This window comes from Triticum urartu, chromosome 5 (genome assembly GCF_003073215.2).
Source record: "Triticum urartu cultivar G1812 chromosome 5, Tu2.1, whole genome shotgun sequence".
NCBI lineage: Eukaryota > Viridiplantae > Streptophyta > Magnoliopsida > Poales > Poaceae > Triticum > Triticum urartu.
The window spans coordinates 190,531,414-190,540,765 of NC_053026.1; positions in this window are offsets into that span (position 1 = coordinate 190,531,414).

Here is a 9,352-nt window from a genome sequence, read left to right on the forward strand (position 1 = left end):
CAGAACTAGCTCCAATTCATCAAAGTAATGTAGGCATGTATTCCGAATATAGTCATACGTGCTTATGGAAAAGAACTTGCATGACATCTTTTGTCCTACCCTCCCGTGGCAGCGGGGTCCTAGCGGAAACTAAGGGATATTAAGGCCTCCTTTTAATAGAGTACCGGACCAAAGCATTAGCACATAGTGAATACATGAACTCCTCAAACTACGTTCATCACCGGTAAGTATCCCGATTATTGTCACTTCGGGGTTAACTAATCATAACACATAATAGGTGACTATAGACTTACAAGATAGGATCAAGAACTCTCATATATTGATGAAAACATAATAGGTTCAGATCTGAAATCATGACACTCGGGCCCTAGTGACAAGCATTAAGCATAGCAAAGTCATAGCAACATCAATCTCAGAACATAGTGGATACTAGGGATCAAACCCTAACAAAACTAACTCGATTACATGATAAATCTCATCCAACCCATCACCATCTAGCAAGCCTACGATGGAATTACTCACGCACGGCGGTGAGCATCATGAAATTGGTGATGGAGGAAGGTTGATGATGACGATGGCGACGGATTCCCCTCTCCGGAGCCCCGAACGGACTCCAGATTAGCCCTCCCGAGAGGTTTTAGGGCTTGGCGGCGGCTCCGTGTCGTAAAACGTGATGAATACTTCTTCTTTATTTTTTCTCCCCGAAAGCAAATATATAGAGTTGGAGTCGAGGTCGGAGGAGCTCCAGGGGGCCCACGAGGTAGGGGCGCGCCCTAGGGGGGCAGGCGCGCCCCCCACCCTGGTGGCTAGGGTGTGGGCCCCCTGGTCTTCATCTTTTGCAAGGATTTTTTTATTATTTCCGAAAAGATGTTCCGTGAAGTTTCAGGTCATTCCGAGTACTTTTGTTTCTACACATAAATAACACCATGGTAATTCTGCTGAAAACAGCGTCAGTCCGGGTTAGTTCCATTCAAATCATGCAAGTTAGAGTCCAAAACAAGGGCAAAAGTGTTTGGAAAAGTAGATACGACGGAGACGTATCAACTCCCCCAAGCTTAAACCTTTGCTTGTCCTCAAGCAATTCAGTTGACAAACTGAAAGTGATAAAGAAAAACTTTTACAAACTCTGTTTGCTCTTGTTGTTGTAACTATGTCAAGCCAGCATTCAAGTTTTCAGCAAAGATTATGAAGTAGCCATATTCACAATAACGCATAGGTCTCATGTTTACTCATATCAATGGCATAATCAACTAGCAAGCAATAATAATAAATCTCGGATGACAACACTTTCTCAAAACAATCATAATATGATATAACAAGATGTTATCTCGCTAGCCCTTTCTGAGACCGCAAAACATAAATGCAGAGCACCTTTAAAGATCAATGAATGACTAGACATTGTAATTCATGGTAAAAGAGATCCAGTCAAGTCATACTCAATGTAAACTAACAGTAATGAATGCAAATGACAGCGGTGCTCTCCAATTGGTGCTTTTTAATAAGAGGATGATGACTCAACATAAAAGTAAATAGATAGGCCCTTCGCAGAGGGAAGCGGGGATTTGTAGAGGTGCCAGAGCTCGGTTTTGAAATAGAGATGAATAATATTTTGAGCGGTGTACTTTCATTGTCAACATGACAACCAAGAGATGGCGATATCTTCCATGCTACACACATTATAGGCGGTTCCCAAACAGAATGGTAAAGTTTATACTCCCCCTCCACCAACAAGCATCAATCCATGGCTTGCTTGAAACAACGAGTGCCTCCAACTAACAAGAGTCCCAGGGGGAGTTTTGTTTGCAATTATTTTGATTTAGTTTGCATAAAGCATGGGACTGGGCATCCCGGTGACCAGCCATTTTCTCGTGAGTGAGGAGCGGAGTCCACTCCTCTTGAGAATAACCCGCCTAGCAAGGAAGATACGGACAACCCTAGTTGATACATGAGCTATTCGAGCATACAAAACATGATATTTATTTGAAGGTTTAGAGTTTGGCACATACAAATTTACTTGGAATGGCAGTAGATACCGTATATAGGTAGGTATGGTGGACTCATATGGAACAACTTTGGGGTTTATGGAGTTGGATGCACAAACAGTATTTCTGCTTAGTACAGGTGAAGGCTAGCAAAAGACTAGGAAGCGACCAGCTAGAGAGCGACAACAGTCATGAACATGCATTAAAATTAATCAACATCGAATGCAAGCACGAGTAGGATATAATCCACCATGAACATAAATATCGTGAAGGCTATGTTGATTTTGTTTCAACTACATGCGTGAACATGCGCCAAGTCAAGTCACTTAAATCATTCAGAGGAGGATACCACCCTATCATACCACATCACAACCATTTTAATAGCATGTTGGCACGCAAGGTAAACCATTATAAGCTCATGGCTAATCACGCATGGCACAAGAAACTATGATCTCTAGTTGTCATTGCAAACATGTTTATTCATAATAGGCTGAATCAGGAACGATGAACTAATCATATTTACAAAAACAAGAGAGGTCGAGTTCATACCAGCTTTTCTCATCTCAGTCATCCATCACATAATCATCATTATTGCCTTTCACTTGCACGACCGAATGATGTGGATAATAATAAGAGTGCACGTGCATTGGACTAATGATGTAGGGTAGAGACCCTAATCACCCGATCTTTCATGAAAGGAGCGGATCCCGGGGAAATCACGAAGAACACGAGGACGAACGGAAAGGAAAACACAAGAGGAAATCACTAAACCGACACGAAAATTCACACATGGGCTAGATCCTCGAGTACATAGGACGATACATGAATCCACGGACAACTAGGGATGATACACGGTAACCGGTTCTTCTCCGTGAGGAGGTCTTGATGGGGCCGCCCAAGAGGGGGTCTTGATGATCTTCTCCGAAAGGAGGTCTCGAATCGGCTTGGGGGATCTTCTCCGGTGGAGGCTCGAATCTCCGAGGAGAAGGTAACCAAGTGGATGAGCAAAGCTCTCTCACAAATCTGAGCTAACCATTTGCTAACCCTAGCTAGGAGGAATGGGGGTATATTTATAGTCTAAGTGCAAATGGGGGCGAAGTAAAGGGGTACATGGGCCTCAGGCCCGAACACTGTGCGCAGACAGGTACCGGACGTCCGCTGGGGACCGGTCGTCCGGTGTCTCAGGAGCTGCCAGACGTCCGGTGTCCTTCGGTCGTCCGCCGGTTCCATTCTGCGATGGGGGTGCCGGACGTCCGGTAGCTCCGGACTTCCGCTGATGTTGGCTCGGGTGCTGGTGCGCCGGTCGTCCGGTCCGGACCGGACGTCCGCTCGTTTGCTTCGGGTGCAGGGGCACCAGTCGTCCGGTCTAGACCGGACGTCCGCTCGCTGGGATTCGGCTGAGGCTTCAGGCGTCGGACGTCCGGTCCCGGCCGGTCGTCCGGTGGCTGGGACTTTTCCTTCATCCTTCCTTCTTCTTTGTCTTCTCGTCCATCTTCCTCTTCTTCTTGTCCTTTCTCCTTAGCTTCTCCATGGTACCTGAGTATGCACAAAGTATCTATATGAGGTAGTAGTCATGCTTCATGTGCATCGAAGTGGAATTGTGAGAGGAGAGATGTCACCTCGGTTTCAAGAGCTCTTGCATGTGATCGAGTCATGGGTCCACTAGGCACTTGATGAGATGATGGTAGGTCCATGGGGATGACCTTCGGGTGCTCCGCATCATCTCCCCTCCCTTGGGGAAGATCCGACCTCGGATCAAAATGCTCATCACCATGGTACGGGGAGAGATCTTTGACGTTGAAGATGTCGCTCACGGAGTACTTGTCACATGGGATGTCGATCTTGTATGCGTTGTTCTTGTAGCAGGCAAGCACCTTGAATGGTCCATCGGCTCATGGTAGTAGCTTGGACTTGCGTTCGTTGGGGAAGCGTTCCTTGCGAAGGTGTAGCCACACAAGATCTCCAATGTTGAATATCATGTGATTCTTGTTGACGTTGAGCTTGGTCGCGAGTCGTTGTACTTGGAGCTCAATGGTGTGCCTTGTATATTCATGCATATTCTTGAGGTGGTTGGCTCGGTCACTCGCGTCCATGTTTGTGCGCTCGTGGAGTGGTAGAGGTAGGATGTCCAATGGGGACAACGGGTTGAAGCCGTAGACAACCTCGAAGGGGGACTTGCCGGTAGTTGAATGTCTTGCGTGGTTGTAGGCGTACTCGGCGATGGGTAAGCACTCCTCCCACTCCTTGATGTTCTTCTTGATTAAGACTCGTAGTAGAGTGGAGAGTGTACGGTTCGTCACCTCTGTTTGGCCGTCGGTTTGAGGGTGGTACACCATGGAGAAGAGTAACTTGATTCCGAGCTTGGCACATAAGGTCTTCCAAAAGTAACTCAAGAACTTGACACGGTAGGGAGCGTTGTTCGGAAGCGGTGCTCCGGGGATGATGTCGATGTGGTGCTCAATGCCTCGTAGTGGAGGTAGTCCCGGAGGTAGCTCATTGGGGAAAACATCTTAGAATTCCTGCAAAAGAGAAGACAACAGTAGAGGAAGAGTGTAAGAAGTGTGAGTTTGTGGTGCATTGTCCTTGCACACGAGGACGTAGTGTAGGACGCTAGATGGGTTCTCACACACTTCTCTCATCTCACGTTTGGTGGCAAATAGAACTAGGTTCTTGTTTTCGCTCATCATGGAGGCACTCGATTTTGGCTTGTGGCGCTCACTCTCTTTTTGGTGGCTCGCTCTCTCACTATGATCTCCACGATGGGTGGCGTGCTTGTCGGCGATCACTTGACTTGGCGACATTGGACGGAGGACGTACTCCTTGCCCTTCATCTTGAAGATGTAGTGGTTCGTTAGGCTGTTGTGTACGACTCCTCTATCAAATTTCCATGGCCGTCCAAGGAGAAGGTGACAAACGGTCATTGGAACGATGTCACACTCCAAGGTGTCTTCGTAGGCGCCGATCTTGAAGGAGACTTGTACCGGTGCTCGACTTGGATAGTGCCGGAGTTGCTAAGCCATTGCACTTTGTATGGATGTGGATGCTTCGTCTTTGGCAATTGGAGCTTGGAGCAAAGTTCTTCACTTGCGAGATTATGACAACTTCCTCCATCGGTGATGACCTTGATGGATCGTCCATTGATGTTGGCCTTGGTGTGGAATATGTTCCATCTTTGGTCTTTGTCGGCGTCAAAACCGGCGGATCTCGGGTAGGGGGTCCCGAACTGTGCGTCTAAGGCGGATGGTAACAGGAGGCAGGGAACACGATGTTTTACCTAGGTTCGGGCCCTCTTGATGGAGGTAAAACCCTACGTCCTACTTGATTAATATTGATGATATGGGTAGTACAAGAGTAGATCTACCACGAGATCAGAGAGGCTAAACCCTAGAAGCTAGCCTATGGTATGATTGTATGTTGTAGTTGTTGTCCTACGGACTAAAACCCTCCGGTTTATATAGACACCGGAGAGGGTTAGGGTTACACAAGGTCAGTTACAAAGGAGGAGATATCCATATCCGTATTGCCTAGCTTGCCTTCCACGCCAAGTAGAGTCCCATCCGGACACGAGACAAAGTCTTCAATCTTGTATCTTCATAGTCCAACAGTCCGGCCAAAGGATATAGTCCGGCTGTCCGGAGACCCATAATCCAGGACTCCCTCAGTAGCCCCTGAGCCAGACTTCAATGACGATGAGTCCGGTGCGCAGTATTGTCTTCGGCATTGCAAGGCGGGTTCCTCCTCCGAATACACCACGGAAGAATTTGAATACAAGGATAGTGTCCGACCCTGCAAAATAAGTTCCACATACCACCGTAGAGAGAATAATATTTTCGCAAATCTAATTTGCTGACTTGTTTTGGCAGCATGACGTTATGTCATGGCCCGGTGACTATTCGAACCGTTTCCTTTAACTAGCCCCGCACATAACGCGAGGCAGTTTTTTGACATGTCTTGTCAAAGCAGAGATCGTGTCCCCTTATTATGGGATTCTCATCAATACGGGCGTGGCTAACCCAACCGCACCATCGATTACGGCGCTTGGGGATAAGCGAGTTTTACCAGGCTAGTGGGGGCGCACAATTTCGTCTACCCATATAAAGGGATAAGGATTCACCTTTTCATCCACGCCTTCTTCCTCCTTTGCTCATCCATTTTCGCACACTCGAGCTCTAGCGCCCAAGTCCGCACTTCCCACCTCAACCTTCTCCAACCATGTCCAGAGCGGGAGGCAGGTGGATGGTCTCCTCCGTCACGGAGGGAGACATCAAGAAGCTGAGGAGAGCCGGATACCTGCCCGACGACATCGCGCACCGGCTCCTAGATGAGGGGCAGCTCATCCCCACCCCCGGGCCCCATGAGAGGGTAGTGTTCCTTACCCATTTCCTCCGCGGACTGGGATTCCCTCTCCACCCATTCGTCCGGGGGCTCATGTTCTACTACGACCTGGATTTCCATGATCTGGCCCCGAATTTCATCCTCAATATCTCGGCGTTTATCGTCGTGTGCGAGGCCTTCCTCCGCATCAAGCCCCACTTCGGCTTATGGTTGAAGACCTTCAATGTCAAGCCAAAGGTTGTGGGCGGCCGCCAGGTGGAGTGCGGAGGCGCCATGGTGGGCAAGATGCCCAACGTTACATGGATCGAGGGCTCCTTTGTGGAAACCATAAAGGGGTGGCAATCGGGGTAGTTCTACATCACCGAGCCGCGTGACCCTGCATTGTAGCGGCCCCCGAGTTCCGATCTGGCATCCCCATGCGGCTCATCTCCTGGAAACAGAAGGGCCTGTCCTGGGGTAGTTCGGAAGAGCTGACCGGACTCCAAACATGTATTCAAAACATGGTGAACAAGAAGCACAAACTTGTCAACGTAGTCCAGGTCATGCTCCACCGCCGGATCCTCCCGTGCCAACAACGGGACTTCAACTTGTGGGAGTTCGACCCGGCGCATCACCGAACTCTGAACAGGCTCTTCGACACAACTCACGAAGATGCCTGGAGGGTGCTGTTCAAAAGCGCCGAGGTCCCTCCTCCCATTACTGAGGATCGCGGATTCAGCACGAAGCGCCAAGCCACTGTGGTAAGCTGCTTTACCTTTCACATGATACTTATTTTTTATAGATTGACTCCATGCGGGATCTAAACTCCCGTACCTTTGACAGGACTGGCAGGAGACGGCCAGACAGATCGACTGTCTGGCTCCTTTGCCCGAAGGCCCAGTGGACGCTCTTCTGGCGAAGATGCTGACTCCGGCTCCTTATACGGTGTCGGAGAAGACCAAGAAGGCCAAGGGAACCCGAAAGAGTTCCCGACGCCAGGCGTCGTCGGACTCACCGTCCGATGACTCTACGGCGCACTCCTCCCCCGAAGACGAGGAAGAAGAAGAAGATGCTCCCCCTCCAGCTGGGGGAGATAAGAAAAGGAAGGCCGCCCCAACTGGGGGGGCCGAAGGGTCCAAGAAGGGAAGGACTCTCCTTCCGGACAATTCCACCGCCGCCGACGAAGGCGAAGACGAGTGGTTGCCCAGGGCCAAGCCCCTGGGGAGATCGTAAGTATTTGGATACCAGAGTAACTCATAGCATTCCTTTGTCGCACTGCTTTCCCTAATGCCGATCATAATTATGCAGGCCGCCACGAGCCAGTATCGATGTATCATCGGACGGCTCCATGGGCTCGTCGGACATGGATAGTGATCCAGTCCCGACCGCCACCTCCCCTCATCCTGCTGACGATGCCGAGGTGCTGTCTCAAGAGGCACCGGGTCGAGGGGAGACAGTCCCGGAGGTGCCTCAAGGCGACCTTCCGGACTCCGGGAGCCGAGGGGACGGGGCCCCTGTGAGCTCCAAGTTCGGCCCTCGGCCGAACACCGCGCTGGAACCTCTAGTGGTTCCAGGCTCGGGCAGGCAACCTCCTTCTAAGAGGGGCAAGATGCCTTTGCTGGTGACCTCTGTCCATCCAGAGGCACCGGACAATCTGTTGGAAGCGCTTCGCAGCGCTTCCATCGACGAGGAGCACTGTACTATTATGAGTGCGGTGGTCCGGAAGGTTCGGTCCGCCAAGAGCGGATTGATTGAAGCTTGTGCCAGCCTTCTAACAGGCTTTGAGGTAAGTGTTTTAGAATGTAGTAAAAATATTACCGCATAGACAATAGCCCCCGATGCTTTGTTCGGTGTTCACAAAGAAAAGCCGAACAGAGGATCAAATAATATCGCAGGAGTCTAATATAAGTATGTCAATATGTGTATGCAGTCCTCGCTGCTGGCGTCTGCCACACTGACTACGGAGGTCGCCGTACTGAAGCAGGACCTCGAGGGGTCCAAGAAAGAGCTCGGCCTTGCCAAGAGGTAGCTCGAGGAGAACAAGGGTAAGTAATACCCTGTCTATAGATATGTATATATAAAAGAAGACGTGATTGCAAAACGACAGGATCATCGTATATTTGCCAGGGGCCACGACCGAGGTGGCGACCCTGAAGCAAGCGCTAACCAAGGCCGAAGATAAAGCAGCCAAGGAGCGCACCGAGCGAGAAAAGCAAGAGGCTCGGGTGGGGGAGGTGCAGCAAGAGCTCCAGGCTCTCGTGACGAAGCACGAGGCATTGGAGCTTGACTCGAAGACGCGAGAGTTTGAGCTTGCCACGGCCCTCGAGAGCGCGAAAAGTGCCAAGGCAGAAGCCCAAAAGGCCCTCCAGGAGATCGACACAATGAAGAAGATAGCGGCGGGTAAGGCATTCTATATGCAGAGCAAGCATGTAAAAGTAAATTACCGATTACTTACCCGAATTCAGAGCTCTCCAGGAGCATGCGCAGATTTGCCCCACAGCGTGTCGGATGCCGCACAGTTTTACCAGGCCGAGGAGGGAAGCTCAACAGAGAAGCTGTTCTGGTCTTAGTATACTGGGACCGAACACCCGATGCCTCTGAGCGACCAGCTAAAGCAGCTGGTTGAGCTGCACAAGGCGGCCGAACAGGCCATGAAGGGCCTTATAGTCCGGCTGTGGCCTGGCGACGCCCTTCCGAACAGCTACTTTGGCCTGGTGAGGCGGCTTGTGGATGCCTGCCCACGGCTAGAGGTCGTCAAGCGGTCCGTCTGCATCAAAGGTGAACGCAGGCTTTCGCCCATGTGAAGGTGCAGTGGGCCAAGCTAGACGCCATGAAGCTGATCAAGGAAGGGCCGCCGCAGGGCAAAGAGCATCGCACCCCCGAAATTTATTATGAGGGTGTCCTGAAGGGTGCCCGTCTTGTAGCGGATGAATGTTCCAAGGATGTAATATTTGAGTAAACTTGCTCGTGTGATCCTGTATGATGAAAACTTGTTTCATATGCGCTATGCAACGCTTGTGTGAATTTAAAATATTACCTTCTGTTTGGACGTTTAT